Raw genomic sequence first — 21075 nt, 5'->3', positions numbered from 1 at the left:
TATATTAAAGTACCATGTGCACTCAGCACCCCAGTGTCAATAACAGTCACTGCTAGCATTCCCATTTCTTCTCTATCTGACATAACACCCACATGAAGTTCTGGCAGTATTACACCCTCCATGGTACCAAAAACGTATAACACTCTTCCAAACATCACCTGCTCTATTTGTCGATCTTCAACTCCTATATCCTAATGATTTCCAGCAACTGCACTGCTCTCTCCTTCATCACATATAATAAAGACTCCCTGTGGATGCGCATTAGAACTCTACCTACCTGGTGACTCTTTGAAGGGGGTTTTAATCTCCAGATGCTTCTGTCTACTTGCCGTGAGGACAACGGCCTCCAATCCAGCTTCCAGGTCACTCCAGCCATGAGGGGAACAGCGTACAGATACAGAGACCACAAGACCCAGCAGCCGTTGCCTGTTGCCTGCCTCTGACGCCGTGCAGCACGCCAGGAGGCAGTATTCCACCGACCCCAGCCTCCAGCAGCACAGGACGCGCAAGGGCAGCACCCGGGCAAAGCCCAGGCCAAGGGCGGTCCCATTTGTGCCCGTCAAAGGCCCGAAGGAGGCCGGGCAGGGCCTTGACATTGTCAACTTCTATCCCGGAGGTGATATAGACAAACAACACGCCTAAGAAAAGGTACTGTCTGGCTGGCTGGGGTTTACCCATTAACCCAACCAATCCTATTGACTTTAATTGACTTTACCAACTTTATTGATCAGTTTATTTTTGGTGTTAGGGGAGGAATAATTCATGGGCAAATCCAGAGTAGGGCAGGGGGTGGTAGGCACGTTGGATGCCTTCTTAATAAGACCAGAATCGCATTCATACATGAAATATAACTAACAGAACGTAGACTGTCCCTGTCTATGGATCGCTCTGCTCTACCGGCACTGGCTTTCAATAGCTCTGTTACTAAGGGTGGGCGTAGTTCGCGTAGCCGCACTCCGCGAAGCTACGCGAAGCCGTTCTCGCACTACGCGAGCTTCGCGTAGCTTCGCGAGCTTGCGTAGTAGCTTGCTGGTCCCGTTCGCGAGCCGTTTTTCTTGCTCGGGAGCGCGTAGTGCGTGTTCGGGGCGCTGTCTGCGTGTTCGGGGGATTGTAGCGTGCGACCTTACCCATGTGGTGGGCTATGGGCGCGGCCATCTTGTTTTTTCAATTGTCCCGCCCGCCCGCATCCCCTACTTCCTCTTCCGGGTCGCGAATAACGCGTTCGCGCGGTGCACTTCTTGTTCGGGAACACAACTACTTGTTCACTTGTTCGAGCGTCCGAATGACGTTATCGCGTTCTCACAGTCGGGTTGAATTGTGCGGCCGGATTCCAAACATCGTAGCGAACGCGACCGGGAGAGAAAAGCGAGAAAGCGAACGCAGAACGACGGTAAGTCATTTCCGCGCTCGCGAGAATGCTATTGAGGGCGCGAGGAAGAAAAACTACTACGCTACGCTTTAGATTGCGAAGTAGGCGACAGCTTCGCGTGCTCCGCGAAGTGCGAAGTTGCCGAAACTTCGCAAACTCCGCGAACGGAGCGTAGTTCTCTGCCCAGGCCTATCTGGTACCCTGGGGCTGCCTTTAGGCCAGGATGACTGCCAATCTCACCAACAAGGCAGTGAGTCGCTTTCACAAAATATAACAGCAGAGAATGTTATGCCACAAATATCAAAAGAAGCCAGGCCAAAAATTATAACTAGAGGCCAGTCATTAAAAAATAAAGGGGTGGGAGTAAGGCCCCACAGCCAAGGGTGAAAAAAGGGGCAGGTAGTAACTAAACATCTTAAATCGGCTGATGTACTACCTAGGCTAGAGATTGATCAGTGTGAGCATGCAGTCAATGATCATAATCTGGAAGCCAATAGGCCCATATTGCAAGTAGAGGTGACTGCCACAATGAACGCGCCTTCAGTAGAAGGGGGGCCTTTTGGGGGAAAACTACAAGTGGTATTATCAGCACACTTAAACCCTATCCTCCTAAAACTGACTGATTTTGGGGATAGGATAGATTCACTTGAGGAGAAAATCAATGTACTCCCACCTCCACTACCTCACATGCATAAGTCAATAGAGAATGCGGTTGGGGAGATTGGGGAGGAAATTCGGATCATGATTCCTCCAATTGAAGCACAGTCACAGGATGGCTTAGACCAAAGGAAGGCCCACCTATATGATAGCAACCTAGCATTACGGATCCAGGATCCCATGCGAAGAGATGGACAGCCCACACAAAATAATTCTTCTGATCGTTAAAGGGAAAACCTGGAGCACGCTAAATCAGCCTCTAATCCCTTAAATCAAGGCCCCACTATGGGTCAGCAGAGCGACGATCCGATCACAAGTGATACTGAAAATTATCTGCACCTCCCGCCACAAGCTATACCTTACATCATCATCCTAGCTAACGTCCCGGTACTACCGTTAGGTCAGAGGGAACATTGGTCCTCATTGAGGAACAGGGCATTATATCTTTTAAATACAAAAACAGGATTGGCTAATAAATTGTTATTTGTCGATTTTAAGAAGGCCTGTTGGATTAGATGGGCGGGGCAATGACTAAAAATCTAGCAGGAGATTGTGTTGCGCTGATCTTTAGATCTCCAGGGCTAGTCAAATCAATACTTGATATGATGACAAATCAAAAACAAATTGGGTACAATCATACTATCTCTTTACTTCCGCTGGGTTTATTTTATCCTCAACTCAAACTATCAAATCATAATATGGAAGAAGTGCAATACACTTTGATCTACCAGCGCCCTAAGCATTTTGAGATACAACCCTGGTTCCATAGAAACCGATTTGCTCCACTGAGTCATTTGGCCAAAATAGATTGACTGCCAACCAATGGGGGTACGTTGGAGGAAAACATCCTTGATCCTCATATAACTGGTGTGGGTGCTTTGGTACTTGATGATAATTTTGGACAACATTTTTTGAAGTCGAGTCAAGGGTTTGATAAGTGCCCTTTATTCCAGCTACATAATATGAGTGAGAGTCTGACCAGACCCGTGTGGTCCTAATGGACGAAGCCATGCAAGCACCTTATCGTCAAAGAAATTGTCACCAGCTACGCCAACTTTCCTGGAATGTAGCAGGGATTATCCCAAAGCTAACAGATGAAGGTTTGGGTTTGGTACATTAAAACATTTGATATTGTTTGTACCCAGGTAACATGGAGTAGAACGGATGTTAACATAAATGGATATTTGTCGCTAAATGTTTTAGCGGATCCATCATTGTCAGGGAGGGCAAGTGGGGGATTGGTAACCTTGATCTCAGTGGGGTATGAGGCGCTCGTAATCAAAAAGGTAATTTATTCACCCTGGTACCAACTGATGATGTGTTTCATTTTGTTAAATGTAAGTCTATTGTTAATCAATTGGTACTATAAAATTTCTGATGAGCAAAGCACAGGGTCATAAATCCCCTACAAGAGGAAAGTGACAAAATAGCACTAAAATTCACCCTTTTATGCATTAAATGGGTTGGAGATTTCAACTGTACACTTTGCCAGCAAAGCAGTAAGAAAATGTGCGGGATGATTGATCTTGATGATTCTCCGCTTGCCCATTTTAAACATACTACTCAGGGGGATGCATTAAACTCAATCATTCTTGTTAACGAATAATCCCCAGCAAACAATTTAGTGGACAGCGCAGTGGCATACTTCCCGACATTTCAGGGCGGGGGCAGAAACAGTACAATGGATTTTATGTGGATTACCAGGAGATATTCTGATCTTCTAGAAAACTTCCTGGTGGAACCGAACCCTGCCAGTGAGCACAATCCTTTAACAGCCTCTCTAAAAATTAAGGCCCTGAAGGGGTTGGCTGTGGACTGTTCTATAAAATATAACTGTAATCAAGGGGTACGGTTGAAATGGAATACTGTGGATCATGTCAAATTTGAGGAGAATATAATTAAGTCTAACATAGATGACCTGTTTAACCTACTTAGCCATCTCGGAATCCATTATAGGGAGTATCGAAATCATAGGTGAAGATGTGGCAAAAAATCTGCTTAAATCAGTAAAAAAAATGAATCGCTCTGAATATAAATGGTTTGACTCGGAGTGTTTAGCGACAAATAGAGTCTTAAAAACAGAATTAAGCACAGTACCACGGGATATGGCCATGATTAAGGAAGCTAGACGGTCTTACAAGAACACAATAGAGCATAGAAAAGAAGAATTGAGATGCCAGGCCTGGGAAGATTTAGAAAAGGCTGGAATGTTAAGAGATTCTAGGTCCTTTTTCGGAGGTGATTAATCGTCCACTCTTCACGGATGTAAGCAGGAACTTGGAAACAAACATAACGGGTCTAGCCTGGGAGTCCTATTTTACGAAGATTTTTAACCCAAATGATATTAGTCTACTGGTCAGTCATCCGATATATCTTTTAATCCTGAATCTGTCCGGCAATTAAGTGCATCCCTAACTTTAGGCGCAGTGGAGGAGGCCCTTAGAAAGGCCATTGCCTCTAAAGCCCTGGGCCCAGACGGGATACCTTTGGACCTCTTTAAAAAAAATCTGGCATTGTGGCGCCCTGTACTATTCAATGTTTTTAGAGCTGTCATAACGGGCCAGACCCCACAATCTTGGTTGAAAGCTGTGGTAGTGCCAATATTTAAAAAGGAAATAGAAACGATCCGACCTGTTAGAGGCTGATTTCCCTTATAGATTCCACATGTAAGGCAATGGGGAGGGTAATTCTGGCACACCTGGAGTTATGGGCTAACAATGCCGGGCTAATATCACATACCCAATATGGGATTAGGAAAGGAAAGGAATGGGAACTGTCGAACAGTGCCGCAATGTGCCGATGATCATGGGCAAGTACATGAAGGCCAGGGGAGCGTTGATCCACCTGGCTTTCATGGACTTGTCCAATGCCTTCGACACAGTGTGCAGGAGCAAGTTGTGGGCGCTGATGGAAGATCTGGGCTTTGAGGAACCACTTGTCACTCTCCTCCACTGACTACATGTTTCCAAGTCTGCAGTTAACTGTTATGGCCCAGGGGGAGAGAAGACCAAGGCCATCGCTTCGACAGAGGGGGTCCTGGCAAGGCTGCATTCTAGCCCAGTTTTTATTTTTGGTTTATAAAAATGGGCTGGAGCAGTTTCTGTTAAACAAACACTTGGACTTCCCAAAAATAGCAGGTGCCCAAGTACCTTTATTGTCGTATACTGATGATATGGTCCTGATGGCCTTGACTGCCAACAGCCTTCAGGGATGGTTGGTTGCTTTTACTGAATATAGGAGGTCACTAGACCTGAAGGTGAATTATAAGAAATCCTTTGTCATGGTATGTGTGCCTACATTAACGAAAACACACAAATGCACAGTGAATGGGACAGTTCTTGAGAAGGTAAAATGTTTTAGCTATTTGGGGAATGTTTTTAACTCTAACTTAAATTAGGATCAACTTTTAGTATCTCGGGTACAACAAACTTCACGAGTCATTGAGGGGCTGTTTCGATTTATGGCCAAACTTGGTCATAAGCCTGTTGCAGAGCTGATAACACTGTACAAATCAAAATGTCTGTCAGGAGCAACTTACGGTGCAGGAGTGTGGGGATACTAAAAGAGTACCTAGATTCAAATAATCGAGAACAAATTTTTGAAGAGACTCTTATTTATCCCGTCTAGCTCACCTACCTCATTTTGCCACTCAGAGGTGGGTATGGATTATATTACAGAAAGAATACACATGGCACCCCTGTTTTTATGGGGGAAAATCTGGTCCTCAATTTCTCCCGACTTGTCTTAAAAGATTCCATGAATTTAGACAAAGCAATGGCGGTCCCCTGGTTACGCTGCATTAAACAAACTTTTATAAGATAGGATTCAAAGATTTTTATGATAAGCCTGAGTGTATACCGCCGAAAATGAAAATGTCCATAAAAGAAGCATTTCGAGCAGAGCTGAGTATATCATCTTGGTCTACAGTTAGGTGTGACCCCCCTTTTTTAAAACAGCAACAATTTTATTTGTCTTTTAGTTTAGAGGGAAATGCACGTTTTTTAATGACAAGATTTTGCTTAGGCACACTGCACTTTCTTGTGGCTTTTCCAAATCAGGTGGAGTTTTGTTTGGTTTGGCCCCCTGATCTTGACTGTCCATTTGTGCCTGCTTCGTTTTACTGTATTTGTTATTGTATCTTCGTCGTTTTCTCGCTTTTTTACTTAGTTATTGTACCGTTTTCATTGAAGATTATTTCTCTGCCCCTCCGACTCTGTGCCGCTGCCCCACCTCGCTCCCTGCTGCTGCTCCCCCGCGGCCCCACCCCCACTCCCTCCAGCATCTCCGCACCGTCGCACACCACTCGCCACCCCGCTCCCGCCTCCCAGCTGCTCCTCCCTCACCCCGCCCCCCCACTCTCCATTTATGGCAGAGTGCATGCGTATGCGCAGCTGGCATGCCGATTGTGCACCGAAGGTGTGCCAAAAGCAAGCCTGTCTGCGCCCGTCCGTACCTGGACTGCGCCCAGCGCCAGAACCCCTGGCTCCCACAGACACCAACCCACCCGCATTACTTATGATGCCGCCACCCTCAACGCACTCAACACCGGCCGGATCCCCGGCTGCCACCGAACCACCCCAGGACGCACCCACGGACCCTTCACCTGCCATTCCTGCAAGTTCTCCTGCATCCGGACCTGCACAGCAACCGCGAAGCCGAGCACCAGCAGCAACCACCTGAAGTGCATCCTGCTCAACACCCGCTCCGTCCACAGACACGCGCTGTCGAACTCTGGAACCTCCTCGACTCCACATCTCCAGACGTCGCCTTTCTCACGGAAACATGGATGAACGCCTCCTCAGCGCCCGACATCGCCATCGCCATCCCGGACGGTTACGAGAGCACCCGGAGTGAATACGTCAACCAGACAGGAGGAGGCACCGCCATCGTCCACAAGAATACCATCCGCATCACGACCAACTCCGACGACACCCTCACAACCGCTGAAGACCTGCACTTCCAGATACACACCGACCCCAAGACCACCCTCAGAGGCACCCTCATCTACAGACCCCCGGGACCACGCACACAATTCAGCGAAGACATCGCTGACTTCATCAGCCCGCACTGACTACATCCTCCTAGGGGACCTCAACTTCCACCTAGAGAACAACAATAACAGCAACACCACCACCCTGCTGGACAACCTCGCCAACCTCGGACTCAAGCAACTGGTGACCACCCCCACCCACTGCGCCGGCCACACGCTTGACCCCGTCTTCTCCTCCAGCAAGGACATCTCCTTCAACCACGCCACCGGACTCCACTGGATAGACCACAGCTGTGTCCACTTCAGCTTCCACAGGACCACGATCCACCACCACCCGCAACAGATCCCCAGAAGATGCTGGAACAAGATCACCACCGACCAGATCACCACATCCCTGAGCCAGAACCACCCCCTGCCAGCTCAGCGAACCCCAACCAAGCCGCCAACAACCTCACAAGGTGGATCACCAACTGCGCAGAAGACCTCGCTTCACTGAAGACCCCCCCCCATCAGACCCGGCAGCAAGAAAGCATCCTGGTTCACTGACGAACTCAAAAGCTCCAAGAAGAACTGTCGGGCCCTCGAGAAAGCTTGGCGCAGAGACCCGACTACAGACAACATGACCACCATCAAGCACGCCACCCGAAAACACCACCAGCTAATCCACACCACCAAGAAAACCGCATTCAAGGAACGACTAGACAACAACGCCCACAACAGCAAGGAACTCTTCAACATCATCAAAGAGCTCTCGAACCCTAGCGCTGGAAACAACGACATCACCCCCTCACAAGACCTCTGCAACTCGCTCGCCTCGTTCTTCCACAGCAAGATCGCAGATATACACAACAGTTGCAGCACACATCAGATGCACCCTACCACCGTACCTACGCCCCCCACCACCACCCTCTGCGCCTGGACCCCAGGCAACACCGAAGACACCATCCGCCTGATGAACTTCATCCACTCCGGATCACCTACCGACCCCTGCCCTCACCACGTCTTCAACAAGGCCGACTCCGTCATCGCACCCCATCTCCGGGACACCATCAACACCTCCTTCGACACCGCCACCTTCCCAGAGAGCTGGAAGCACGCCGAACTCAGCACCCTCCTGAAGAAACCTTCAGCGGACCCCACCGACCTCAAAAACTACCGCCCCATCTCGCTCCTTCCTTTTCCTGCCAAAGTCATCGAGAAGACCGTCAACAGACAGCTGGCCGCCTTCCTCGAGACGAATGGATCCCTTGACCACTTGCAGTCCAGATTCCGGGCCAACCATAGCACCGAGACTGCCCTAATCGCAGCCACTGACGACGTCCGAGCCCTGCTCGACAACAGAGAAACAGCGGCCCTCATCCTCCTGGACCTCTCCGCAGCGTTCAACACTGCCTGCCACCGCACCCTAGTGCAGCGCCTCAACAACGTCGGAATCCAGGAGAAAGCACTGGAGTGGATCATCTCCTTCCTCGCCGGAAGAACACAGAGAGTCCGCCTCCCCGTTCAGATCTGAGGCCACCGTAGTCATCTGTGGCGTACCACAGGGATCATCGCTCAGCCCCACTCTCTTCAACATCTATATAAGCCCCCTCGCGGCCATCGCACGCCAACACAACCTCAACATCATCTCCTACGCCGACTACACCCAGCTGATCCTCTCCCTCACCAACGACCCCGCCTCCGCCGGAATCAACCTACATGAAGGGATGAAAGACGTAGCCGAGTGGATGAAGAACAGCCGCCTGAAACTGAATTCAGACAAGACAGAAGTCCTCATCCTGGGATCATCACCCTCCACCTGGGACGACTCCTGGTGGCCCCTGGCCCTGGGCAGTGCACCCAAACCAACTGACCACGCACGCAACTTGGGCTTCATCCTGGACTCCTCCCTCTCGATGACCAGACAAGTCAAAGGCGTCTCGTCGTCATGCTTCAACATCCTACGCATGCTACGTAAGATCTTCCGGTGGATCCCCACCAAAGCCAGGAAGACGGTCACCCAGGCCCTCGTCACCAGCTGTCTGGACTACGGTAACTCCCTCTACGCCGGAACCACAGCCAAACTTCAGAAAAGGCTCCAGCGCATTCAGACCGCCTCAGCACGACTCATCCTGGACATCCCCCGACACAACCACATCTCCTGCACTGGCTCCCCGTCAGCAAGAGAATCACGTCCGACTCCTCACCCACGCACACAAAGCTCTCCACAACCAAGGCCCCAGATACCTCAACAACCACCTGACCTTCTACACTCCCACCCGCCAGCTACGATCAACCAGCCACGCCCTCGCCGCCATTCCCCACATCCGAAGAGCCACCATGGGAGGAAGATCCTTCTCCTACCTGGCTGCCAAGACGTGGAACTCCCTCCCCATCCACCTCCGCCTGACCCAAGACCACCTCTCCTTCAGGAACCAGTTCAAGACCTGGCTGTTCGAGCAGTAGCGGACCCCCCTCCCCCAAGCGCCTTGAGACCCTCCAGGTGAGTAGCGCACTATACAAATGCTTGATTGATTGATTGATTGATTGTGAGAGGCTACTTCCCTGTCCTTGTAATAACGCAGCCCAACAAAATACTATGCACCTTATGTTATTTTGCACATTATATAAAGACCCCACGGTGCGCTTTCTTGAACCCATTTTAAATGAAAACTGTTTTGCTCCCATAAAGAGGATTTAATTATTTACATTCCCTAGCAAATGCTTCCATTGTCTGCGAAAGATATTTCTTATGCTTTTTTTGTAAATATTGTCTTATTTTATGATTGTATGTTTTCCTTGTGAACTTTTATGATTCATTTGGAATCAAATGAAGGTTTCTGACTGACTGACTCCCTGTTCTACCCTGGCAATATACTTTCTCCAATGCTTTTCTTCTAAATTTTATTGTGTTGTCAAAATGTTTGTTTGGACTAATGGTATCCATGTTGGGTTATCCACGGTTTAGCATGATGCAAAAGATGGAGGGAGTTTCCAGCTTCTTCACTTTTTCTCCTATATTTCTGTGGCTGGAGGGTGAAGAATATGCCTGGGCACAATTTCTGTTTCCCAGAATAATCTCACAATGTTTACCCTTGCTAAATTCTTAAAATTGTGCTATTACTGCACAAGTGTAATTCCGCATTGTTTGCAGCAAAGATTTTGCATGAGCACCCTTGATCTACACAAATGAGCAGAAAGCCAGGAGCTGTTATTTGAAGCACTTTTTTTGTCATGCAATGTTTTTGTGCAAAATGTGTGCTTGCATTCAAAATAGATGTTAGTATTTGTTTCATGCTAATATATTGTGTCAAATATTGGTTTGAAATTCACATACTCTTTCCAAAATGTCATGGATTCTTGCAAATGTCATACACCTCGACTGGGGACCCAGGCATTCTACTGAAAAAGGGTGGAGACAGGACTACCCTTAGAATGTACATGATGCCTTTTGGGAAAGGATTTCCCTGGGCACTGAAAACTTGTAATGAGTAGGGAAAGAGTCATCAGATGCTATTGTTAAGGGTGAGTATGTTTCTTGGCAGGTTCAAGCTGTTTCGACATCCTTGATTACTACCACAGAAAGGTTTGTGAGAGCCAGGTGCAGAATCTTCCCACCTCATCATGCTCACTGTTTAGATACTTCTGCCTGTAGCCAGTGAAAGGGCCTTTAGTCGTTCTAGAACATTTCTAGATATACATTATGATGGGTCTTTTAGGCAGCATGAAAGTGTGAAAGGGAGAAAATCATAAGTGCACCATCAATTTTAAACAACCACTTTCTGATGCATAAAACCAAAAAACAAATTAGAAATGTTAGTTATATTTATTGCTAACCCAAAATAACTGAACATAAACACACCTCAACACAAGGGTATAGAAATACTAAGGAGACAGCACAAATCCAAATCTGTGCACCCAATTTAGACAGTGCAACATAATCAAAACTATTAACTTGAAAAGGAGGATACAGTCAATCAATAATCAAGAGTCCAACTTTCCATGTATTGAGGATCAGTGCATAAAGAGCATTTAAGTCTATTCCTACTCTACCAAAAGATGACATCCCTACGTTAATGAATACGCTTTTTGAATTAGGAGGAAATTTGTCTGACATTTAGTCTTCCTAACAAGTCTCTCCACCATTGATATGGGTCAAACAGCATAAAGGCACCATCACAAGAGGAAGAGTTCATTCCGAGATGCTCCCTCCACAAAGGCAAGGAATATACCCAATATTAATAGGCACATTTAGTACATGAGTAATGTCAAACTTCACAACACGCCTTCTCCATGTTAGCTTTTTTTGCTAGTTACATTAACTCTTCATACTTCTTTTCAGTTTCTGTAATAAGTCACATAGATATGTTAACACGGCTCACAATTCTAACACTCACATTTACATAAAACACAATTTTTTAAAGATGCTCTCTATGATGCACAGATACGATTGGGCAGAATGAAATATGAAATCTCCACTCTATCACCAGAAACATCACTATTTGATGTGAGAGTCGAAAAGTTTGCAAAAGGTGTTTCTACACTGCGATAGAAAATGGCAACCGAAAGGGAACCACCTCATACCAATTCCATGACTTTAGACAATGGATCTACATCACCTATTTGGAAAATCAGTATACAGTGGACCCAAACCAAAACTTACATCTCGCTTTCAATAGAATACTCCTAGAGCTCATCTGAGAGCAGGGCTGATGTCTGTGTGGGTGCCAATCTCTCCGAGATGAGGTGACATTATCCGTGCAACTTTCTGAAAAATATTTGGGCCTGCCAAGGGCCTAGAGCCCGACTGTGCATGATGAAGGTTGTCCAGGAGGAAAAATTCATCCGTGTTCCTGGCATGTGGAAACTCAGAAGAATCATATCAAAGTGCTACAGGGAGCTATTTTTGGGCTGAGTTGTGAGAAGTTGGTTCATATGGTGAGCTTCAATGAGGAACTTAAATAAAGCCTGAAAAACTCAAATTGTTGCTGCCAGATAAACACACAAGGCCCAATTCACAGAACTAACTTAAGACAAATTCCTAAACTTACTACTTTTGGTATTCACAGAAGTTAGGGTTTTGTCTTAAGACAGACTTAAGACAGATTTAAGACAGAATAGTAACTTAAGTCTGTCTTAAGTCTGTCTTAAATCTGTCTTAAGTCTGTCTTAAGACAAAATCCTAACTTCTGTGAATACCAAAAGTAGTAAGTTTAGGATTTTGTCTTAAGTTAGTTCTGTGAATCGGGCCCTGTATCTTGCAAGTAGTCATCATTGTCACAGATGATGAAGATCTTTCCCCACCTGCATAGTCCGAAAACAAGTATTTATCAGTCAGGCCGGTCGTGCTTATCACCTTAGCAGTCTCAGTAAGACGCAAGACTGCTGCCTGCCATTCTACTACCCTGAAGAACATTCCACAGGGCTTGGCATTAGGTTTTCAAGCACATGTGCGTGTTTTGTCTCAATACATATCTACAGAGGATACATATATTTTTTCATCCAATTCAGAGTTATGTATTAGTATAATCCAAGAATTCATATCTGATTTCAGCCTGGAGATATATTACAAAATATTGTCATTGTCATTAATTTACAGATTTATCAATATTCTTTGCACTTCTTAAATAGGTAATAAAGATAATCCCTCAATGCTATCCAAGGTGATATAGGCCTGAGTATGTGGGTTGTACTTTAGAATACAGTCTGACAATCAATTATGTAATTTTTCAATAGTCACATTTTAGAATTTTAATACAGAAAATAATGCCACATGATAGCATGATGAAGTACATCTCAACCCAGTGTATGGATTGTGTTATTCGAATCACATCAGTTGCAGTGAGCAGCGTATATACATTTAGACCAGAATACACCATTAACACTCTTGCGTTCAATTAGTTCTGCAACATGCTCCATCCCCTTTCATGCCTCCCCGGGTATCCCCTTTCTACATAAGGCTGTTTCTCCTGCATAACACACCATTCAAAACCAATGTGCCACTGTGTCACTGCGGGGGGTAAGGGGTGTTTCCATTTGGTAGCAATGTCACTTTCGGGCATCGCAAGAGCTGTGCCCAGGAATGTTTCATCTACCCGAGATCCTCCCAAGCCCTCCGGATCCCCCAGGAGGGCAGCTAAATGTGTGTGGGATACCTCCCAGCTCAGACCCCCAGTGGGCTCTGTGGCAATAGTGGTCTGGTACCTATTTTTTGCCAGGCATGCCCAAACCATATGGTGAAAGTCTGCAGGAGTTGTCGCATAGCGAGGACAGTTAGGGCTTGACAAAAGTCCTGTTAGAAATTGGGTTTCTGGTTGGCATGGGTATGTGCTCTGTACAAGCTGGCACCACAATTCTATTGAGGATGGGTCACAAACACACCCTACATTAACCTATGCTCACCCTCTGGTAGCTAGTCACAGAGCAGTCACGCTTAACTTAATTTACTGAAAAAACCAATTTGAACATGACAGACATTCAATAAGTAGAACTGGAGTTATGAATCTTTAAAGAAATATGCTCATGCTGGACTGGGTAAAATCCAAAGGTTCAGCCGGACCACGATGGAGCATGGGTTGGATACAGGGAGATGCTTTGATGTACGGCAAAGTGCTTTAGTTGCATTGTCAATGAAGGTAAGAAGCGGGATTCAGAGGAGGCGATGCATTGTCGATCCATATAGGTAGGCAATACGTTGGTTCTGAGCGATGCAATGGTGATGATACTTCTAGAATGAAGTTTATGTGCTGTGCAGTCAGTGATACATTGAAGCTGAGCTGCGATGTGTCTGAAGTGGTGGAGATGCGCTGGTTCCAAATCCTTTGCATCAATGAATGAATGAATGAAGCAAGAAATCACTTGGGAAAGAGCTATGTTTTTAACAGCTTATGGAAGACCATATGATTGGATTCCTTATGTAGCTGAAAAGGGAGGGAATTCCAAAGTTTGGCAGCATTATACAAGAAAAACCTGCGACCAGTTCTGGCACTCTTAATTCTGGGGACAGCGGCCAGAAATTGCTCGTCTGAGCGCAGCCGCCTGTTTCTGGAAAAATGTGTGCAACAGCAAATGAGACAACACATCACCAATTTCTACCTACTAGATGACTTCCAATCCGGTTTCAAGCCCGGGCACACCATGGAAAACACCATTCTCCACATTGTGCATGATGCCCTCCAAAGCCCTGGACTATGACAAAACCTGTCTCCTAATCCTCCTAGATCGGTCCTGGGGCCTTAGACACGGTCAGTTATGAGTAACTTCTCGAATGCCTCAAACTCATGATGGGAATGGGTGGCTCTGTCCTGGAATGGTTTAGGTCCTTCCTGCACAACTGAGCGCAGAGATTCCTGATTAACGGCAATTTGTTTGCTCCTTCCCCGGTCATTGTTGGAGTCCCCTAATGTTCAACCTGTGATGGTGTACATTCATTCCTTTAACTGTACCTTTAATGTGCTGGAACATCCTTCTCTGTGTATTCCGATCTCGTGTGAGATTCTGGAATACACGGAAGTTCCTGGTCAGTTGAAAGTTAGACCAGTGGCTGAGGTTATAATTAAAGCTTGATCTTTTGTCAACTGTGCTCCTGACTACTTAATTCTACATCTGGACAGCACATTATTTGGCGACGAGGATGGGATGAACCCTTCCTCAACACAGGTGGAAAAGAAGAACGACGCTCCTGCTCCTTCAGCTGCTGTTTTTTTAAAAAAAGGAAGCGGAGTCTTCCCAGCGGCGGAAAAAGGAAAAGAAAAGAAAGTGCGGTGAGGAGTTTGGTGGGGAGCTTAAATCTAAAGTGTGTTGGTCAGGATTTAATTTAAAAAAGGGAAATATAGGACAAGAGAACGTCTGCTTCTCGTGCTGAGTCTCGCGAAAAGAAGGAGACTCGTGAACATCTGACACTGAGCTGCGCATCGGAAGCGCTGCGTTCCAGGCGTCTTACGTAAAGCTACGTCTGCGTTTCAAATGTCACAAGTGCAGCATTTCAGAATTGGAGTGTAGAATTGTACGCTGTGCTCCAAAGACTTGATATTACAGCGTTTCAGAATTGGAGTGTAGAATTATACGCTGAGCAACAAAGACTTGATATTACATCACAAAGATTGAAAGCCCCATTGTTCAAGTGTGGAATAAAGAAGGGAAGCTTAGGGAACTCTAAATAACAACGTTGTGACGTCAGAATATTAAAAAAAAAAGAAGGAAAAAAGAAGACAAGAGAGATTGTGATGCAATAGGAATTTATTGGGTCAAAAAAAGATAATAGAATCGAAGAAGAAAAGACTGGAGGAAGGTCAAAAGGAATGGTTGTAATAAAGAAAGTATTTCTAGTTAAAAGAGAAAAGGAGAGAAACATTTAATTTCAGAATATTTAAATATATATATATTAAAAGAGAACATATATATATATAAAAATGCAGAATGTAACTCAGCCTGCTTTTTTTTTTAACGACTCCAGGAGAACCGAATATTAAATGGAAAAAATGGAAGAAAATATTTGCTAACTATGCAAGGGTGTGCGGAACTAATTTGAGTGCCGAAAGGAAATTAGCTCTTCTCCTTCATTGTTTAGGGGGGGAAGGTCAAGACGTTTTGGAACATCTACCTGACTTGTCGGCTGGAGAACAACGGAATTTGAATGAATATGAAATTGCAATTGCACAACTTGATAAACATTATCTGCCAAGGGTCAGTACCATTATGGAACGATATCATTTTGGATTGAGAGAGCAAAAAAAGGATGAGACAGTTGAAGAATATGTTTCCTCATTGAGAAAGCTGGCCTCTTCATGTAATTTTGGTCAGACTCTAGATGAACGGATTAGGGATCAATTTGTACTGAGGTGCGCACATGATGACATCAGAAAGGAACTATGGTTGAAGGACGAACCGCCCCTAGAGGAAGTGTTGGTGATAGCAAAACAAGTAGAACATATGACTAAGTGTGTTGGTGAGTTAAAGAAGGAGAAAGAAAAAGGATCTTTAAATGAGAAAGAAGAAGAGACGAAAGTAGAAGATGTGGTTTGTTAAGTGAAGAAAAATGAGACTTCAAATAGTCTTGAGAAGGAAAATACAGGATCTAATCTTGCAAGTCAGAATTTGTTTGCAGGGCAAAGCAACAAATTTGCCTGTTTTAGATGTGGACAAATAGGTCATTTGGCGAATTCATCAATATGTCCTGCATTGAGGATTGTGTGCAACTCGTGTGGGAAGAAAGGTCACTATGCCAAATTTTGTAGAACCAAAGTGTTTAGGCCTGAAATAACAAAGAAGAGATGGAGTCAGCCACAAGTTAGAACAATTACTTTTGAAATAAAATGTGAAGTGGCTGATCATCCATCGCATTTAGTAAAAGTGGAAAATGTAATGATAAACTTTAAGTTTGATTTGTGCTCTCGCATAACATTGATTGATGAGGAGTTGTTTAAAACACATTTTGCGGGAAAAGTAAAACTGATGAGATCTGATTTGAGACCACTTGGATATGGTGATAAACCAATTAAGATGCTTGGATGTTTTATGGCTGAGATAGAACTTGGGAGTAAGATTATAGTTGGTAAGATTTATGTTGCAAAGAAGGGTGATACATTACTGGGCTGGGTGCATCAGGGTCAACTTGGAGTGAGCTTGAATCTGAATGCTAATCCCCAGGTTCAGATTAAAAAAGTAGAAGTAAATGAAATGAAAGAGGGTGAAGTGGATCTGGGAGGAAAATTAGCAGGAAAATTCCCAAAGGTTTTCAAGGAAGGATTAGGATGTTTGAAGGGGTATAAACATCACATTAGATTGAGGGAGAATGCTGTTCCTGTAATAGCGAAAGTAAGAAGAATACCCCTGATGGAGCAAGAGAAAGTGAAGGAGGAAATAGATAAGTTGTTGAAGAGTGGAGTGATTGAGCAGGTGGAAGCTACTGAATGGTTAGCTCCAGTGGTTGTTGTTAAAAAACCAACTGGTGAGATTAGGCTTTGTATTGACCTGAGATCATTAAATAAAGAGGTGGTAGTGGATAGATTTCCCCTACCAAATATTGATGAGATGGTGAGTACGTTGGATGGGGCCAAGTTTTTCACTACTCTGGATCTGGCTTCCGCTTATCATAAGGTGGAGTTGGATGAGTCTTCTCAGGATCTGACAGCATTTATCACTCCCATGGGCACTTATAGGTATAAAAGGATGCCTTTTGGGCTCGTGTCTGCGGCATCTGTATTTCAAAGGATAATGGCTAGAATTTTGAGAGGGATGACTGGAGTGAGATGCTATCAGGATGACTTACTGATTTATGGGAACAGTGTTCAGGAACATTATAGTCGTGTGTCTGCGATTCTGAAACGTTTGGAGGATGCGGGCATGACGCTCAAGAGAAGTAAATGTAAGTTTGGTGTACAAGAAGTAAATTACTTGGGACATAGAATAACTGGGGAAGGAATTTATCCCAAAAAGGAGTTAGTGGACACTATTAACAAGGTAAAGGAACCAGAGAACAAGGAAGAATTAATATCCTTTCTTGGCATGGTGGAGTTTTATGGTAAATTGATTTGTAATTTTGCAGATAAAACTCAGTGTTTGAGAAGTTTGACCTCTAAGAATGTTGAGTTTGTATGGACGGATGACAGTAAAAGGGAATTTTATTGCATTAAGTGTGAGTTGAATAAAGCACCCTCTCTTCAGGCATTTATACCGGGTTTGCCTACAATTTTATTTACAGATGCGAGTGAGAAAGGACTTGGTGCTGTCCTGGTTCAAAAAAGAAATGGTAAAGACTTCCTGATTTGTTGCTCATCAAGGTGTTTAAGAGGATCAGAATTGAATTATTCTGTTATAGAAAAAGAGTCTCTCACTATTTACTGGGCTTTGAGGAAGTTGAAGAATTTGATTTGCGGCACGAAGGTATTTATTTTTTCGGATCATAAACCTTTGAAAGAGATTTTTGATAAAAAGGGCTTGGATGCAATTTTGTCAAGGATTAGGAGATGGGTAGTTTCTTTACAAGAGTTTGACTTTGTTGTTGATTACATTCCAGAAGTCTCAAATAAATCGGCAGATTGTTTGTCGAGGACGGTAGGTAAGGAAAATTTTGATGGCGAAGATGATTTTGGTGAGTGTGATGACTGTATAAATGTATGTGAGATTACAGAGGGGGCAATTGAAGAGAAAGAGTGGAGAGATGAGTTGGAGAAGGACGAGGAGATTAAAAAAGTAATGCTGTCACTGAGTAGTAATTCACGCTTGGAGAAGCCTTGGATATTAGTTTCTGATGAGCTTTCAATGAATGGTGGTTTTTTTGACTCGTGGTACAAAAATGGTTCCACCTTTGGGTATTTGAAAGAAGTTATTGAATCATGCACATTCAGGACATCTTGGTATTGTTAAAACAAAGGAGATTCTACAAATGCGGTTTTGGTGGCCTGGAATGGACCTAGAGATTGAGAGATTAGTGAGGGATTGTCCAGAGTGCTGTGTGAGTGATAAGATCTTAAAGACGAAGCAGATGCCCATGGTGAAGAGATTGTTACAAAGACATCCTGGGATGAATTGGCAATAGATATAGTTGGTCCTTTGTCAGGTGTAAGTGATACGCCTTATCTTTTGGTGTTAATGGATTTGTATTCGAGGTGGATTGAGGTCTCTGCTGTTAGGGAGATTACCTCGGAGGAGGTGATTAAGTTTCTAGATGCACTTTTTAGGAAGGAGAGTTTTCCTAATAGTCTTCTTTCGGATAATGGGCCACAATTTTGTTCGAGGGTGTTTGAGGAGTTCTTGAGGAAGTGTGGTGTGATACATAAGAGATGTTCGTTGTATCATCCTGAGTCGAATGGGGCAGTTGAGAGAGTCAATAAAACACTGAAAGAGGCTATACAGTTAGCTAGATCATCAGGGTTGAACTGGAAGTCTGTTCTTCAAGAGAGATTTAATGCTTATCGCTTTGCTCCACATTCAACAACTGGGAGATCTCCATTTGAGTTGTTTAAAGGGAGGGCTCCCAACACTTGGTTGTGTCCTGGGTGGATGAAAGTTAACAAGGGTTTGGTGGATAATGGGATTGGTGAGTGGCGTTGTAAGGAAGAAAGGAAACTGGATGAAAGAAAGCGGTATTATGATAAAAGAAAATGCGTGGATGTGCGGAAGATTTTAGTGGGTGATCTTGTGAGAATAAAAGCTCCTGTTGGTTGTAGATCCTGGTCGAAGTATACTGATGTAAGAACTGTGGTGAAAGTTTTTAGGAATGCTATTAAAACGGAGGATGGGAGGATATGGAATAGGAGTAGAGTAGTTGTAGTTAGGTCAAGAATTCCTGCACAAGATTTACATCATCCATCTTCTTCCCATTTTGTCAATGGTTCTAATTTATCTTCATCTTCCCTCAGAAGTCAAAGGGTACGTAGACCACCTGTTTATTTAAGGGATTATTCATTGTGAGTCTTTTCTCCCTAATGTTTCTTTTTGTTAAGTTCATCATTTAATGCTTTTGTTTAGAAGGGAGATGTGTGATGGTGTACATTCATTCCTTTAACTGTACCTTTAATGTACTGGAACATCCTTCTCTGTGTATTCCGATCTCATGTGAGATTCTGGAATACATGGAAGTTCCTGGTCAGTTGAAAGTTAGACCTGTGGCTGAGGTTATAATTAAAGCTTGATCTTTTGTCAACTGTGCTCCTGACTACTTAATTCTACATCTGGACACCACACAACCCTGTCCCCCACCCTCTTTAACCTATACCTAGAACCACTTGCCTAAGTACTACACGCCACGATATCTCGAACCACATGTATGCTGATGACATCCAGATTTACAACAAGATCTCCTCCGTCGAGGAGATCCTCTCTATGAATGAAGCCTTGAAACTGACTCTCCAATGGCTCTCATCTAACCAACTCAAACTCAATGCAAAGAAGACAGAATTTCTTCTAATATCCCCACCCAAACCGAACCCTGAGTTTCAGATATGGATCAAGGTCATCACTGCCTTTAACTGCCCTCCAACCATTGTAGACTCAGGCAAATCCCTCAGAATAACCCTGGGCGGCAACTTGAACATGCGGGACCACATCAACCCGAAGGCTAAATCAGCCAGATTCCACCTGAGCTATCTATGGAAACTGAAACCCTTCCTCGACACTCCTCACCTGAAAATGGCTGTCCATGCACTAGTCATCTCTAGACTGGAATATGGAGGCTCTACCCTATAAGATTTACCCAAGATCTCACTAGCACCTTTAAAAGGCTGCCTCAATGCGGCTGCCAGGCTTCTAACTAACCCTGGGCGGAGTTGGCGGAGTGGGGCTTCGCGGAGCTACGTGAAGTGGGCGAGAAACTACGCCCACCTCCGCACTCCGCGTAGCCCCACTCCGCAAACACCACTGGCCGCCAGCCCCGCCACCCGCCTCCCTCCCGCCCTCCCTAAATACTTTAAATTAAAGGAATAAATTAATTTAAAACGCACTTACCTTGCCCGCCGCTGCCCGCCGCGTCCCCGGGGCTCGCTATCTTCCGTCTTCTTTACTAATGCGCATGCGCGGGCGGCCGCGCATGCGCATTTCTCACGAGAAAATGCGCATGCGCAGCCGCCCGTGCATGCGCATTAGTAAAGAAGACGGAAGACGGAAGATAGCGAGCCCCGGGGACGCGGCGGGCAGCGGCGGGCAAGGTAAGTGCGTTTTAAATTAATTTATTCCTTTAATTTAAAGTATTTAGGGAGGGCGGGAGGGAGGCGGGTGGCGGCCAGCTACGCTCCGTCTGCGGAGCGTGCGTAGTGCCGCCTGGCTACGCCCGCTCCGCAAAATGCGGAGTAGGCGGCACTACGCACACTCCGTGCACGGAGCGTAGCCGGCTGCCCACCCTAGCTTCTAACAGGCTCATGGAAGTTTGACCCTATTTCTCCACATCTGAAAGCGCTGAACTGGCTTCCTCTAAGGGTCAGAATCGAACTCAAAATGGCATGTATCACGCACAAGGCATTATACACAAACTCCCCTGCATGTCTTGCCCAGAAACTTGTGTTATCCGGAGGGACCAGAAACTCATGGTCCTCAAGAGACCTCATGCTCCAACCTGTACGCATTAGGAAAAAGAAATGTACAA

Source organism: Lissotriton vulgaris, chromosome 1_2 (assembly GCF_964263255.1).
Source record: "Lissotriton vulgaris chromosome 1_2, aLisVul1.2, whole genome shotgun sequence".
NCBI classification, from domain to species: Eukaryota; Metazoa; Chordata; class Amphibia; order Caudata; family Salamandridae; genus Lissotriton; species Lissotriton vulgaris.
The sequence above is the reverse complement of the archived record's forward strand: the minus strand, read 5'-3'. Positions refer to the sequence as shown.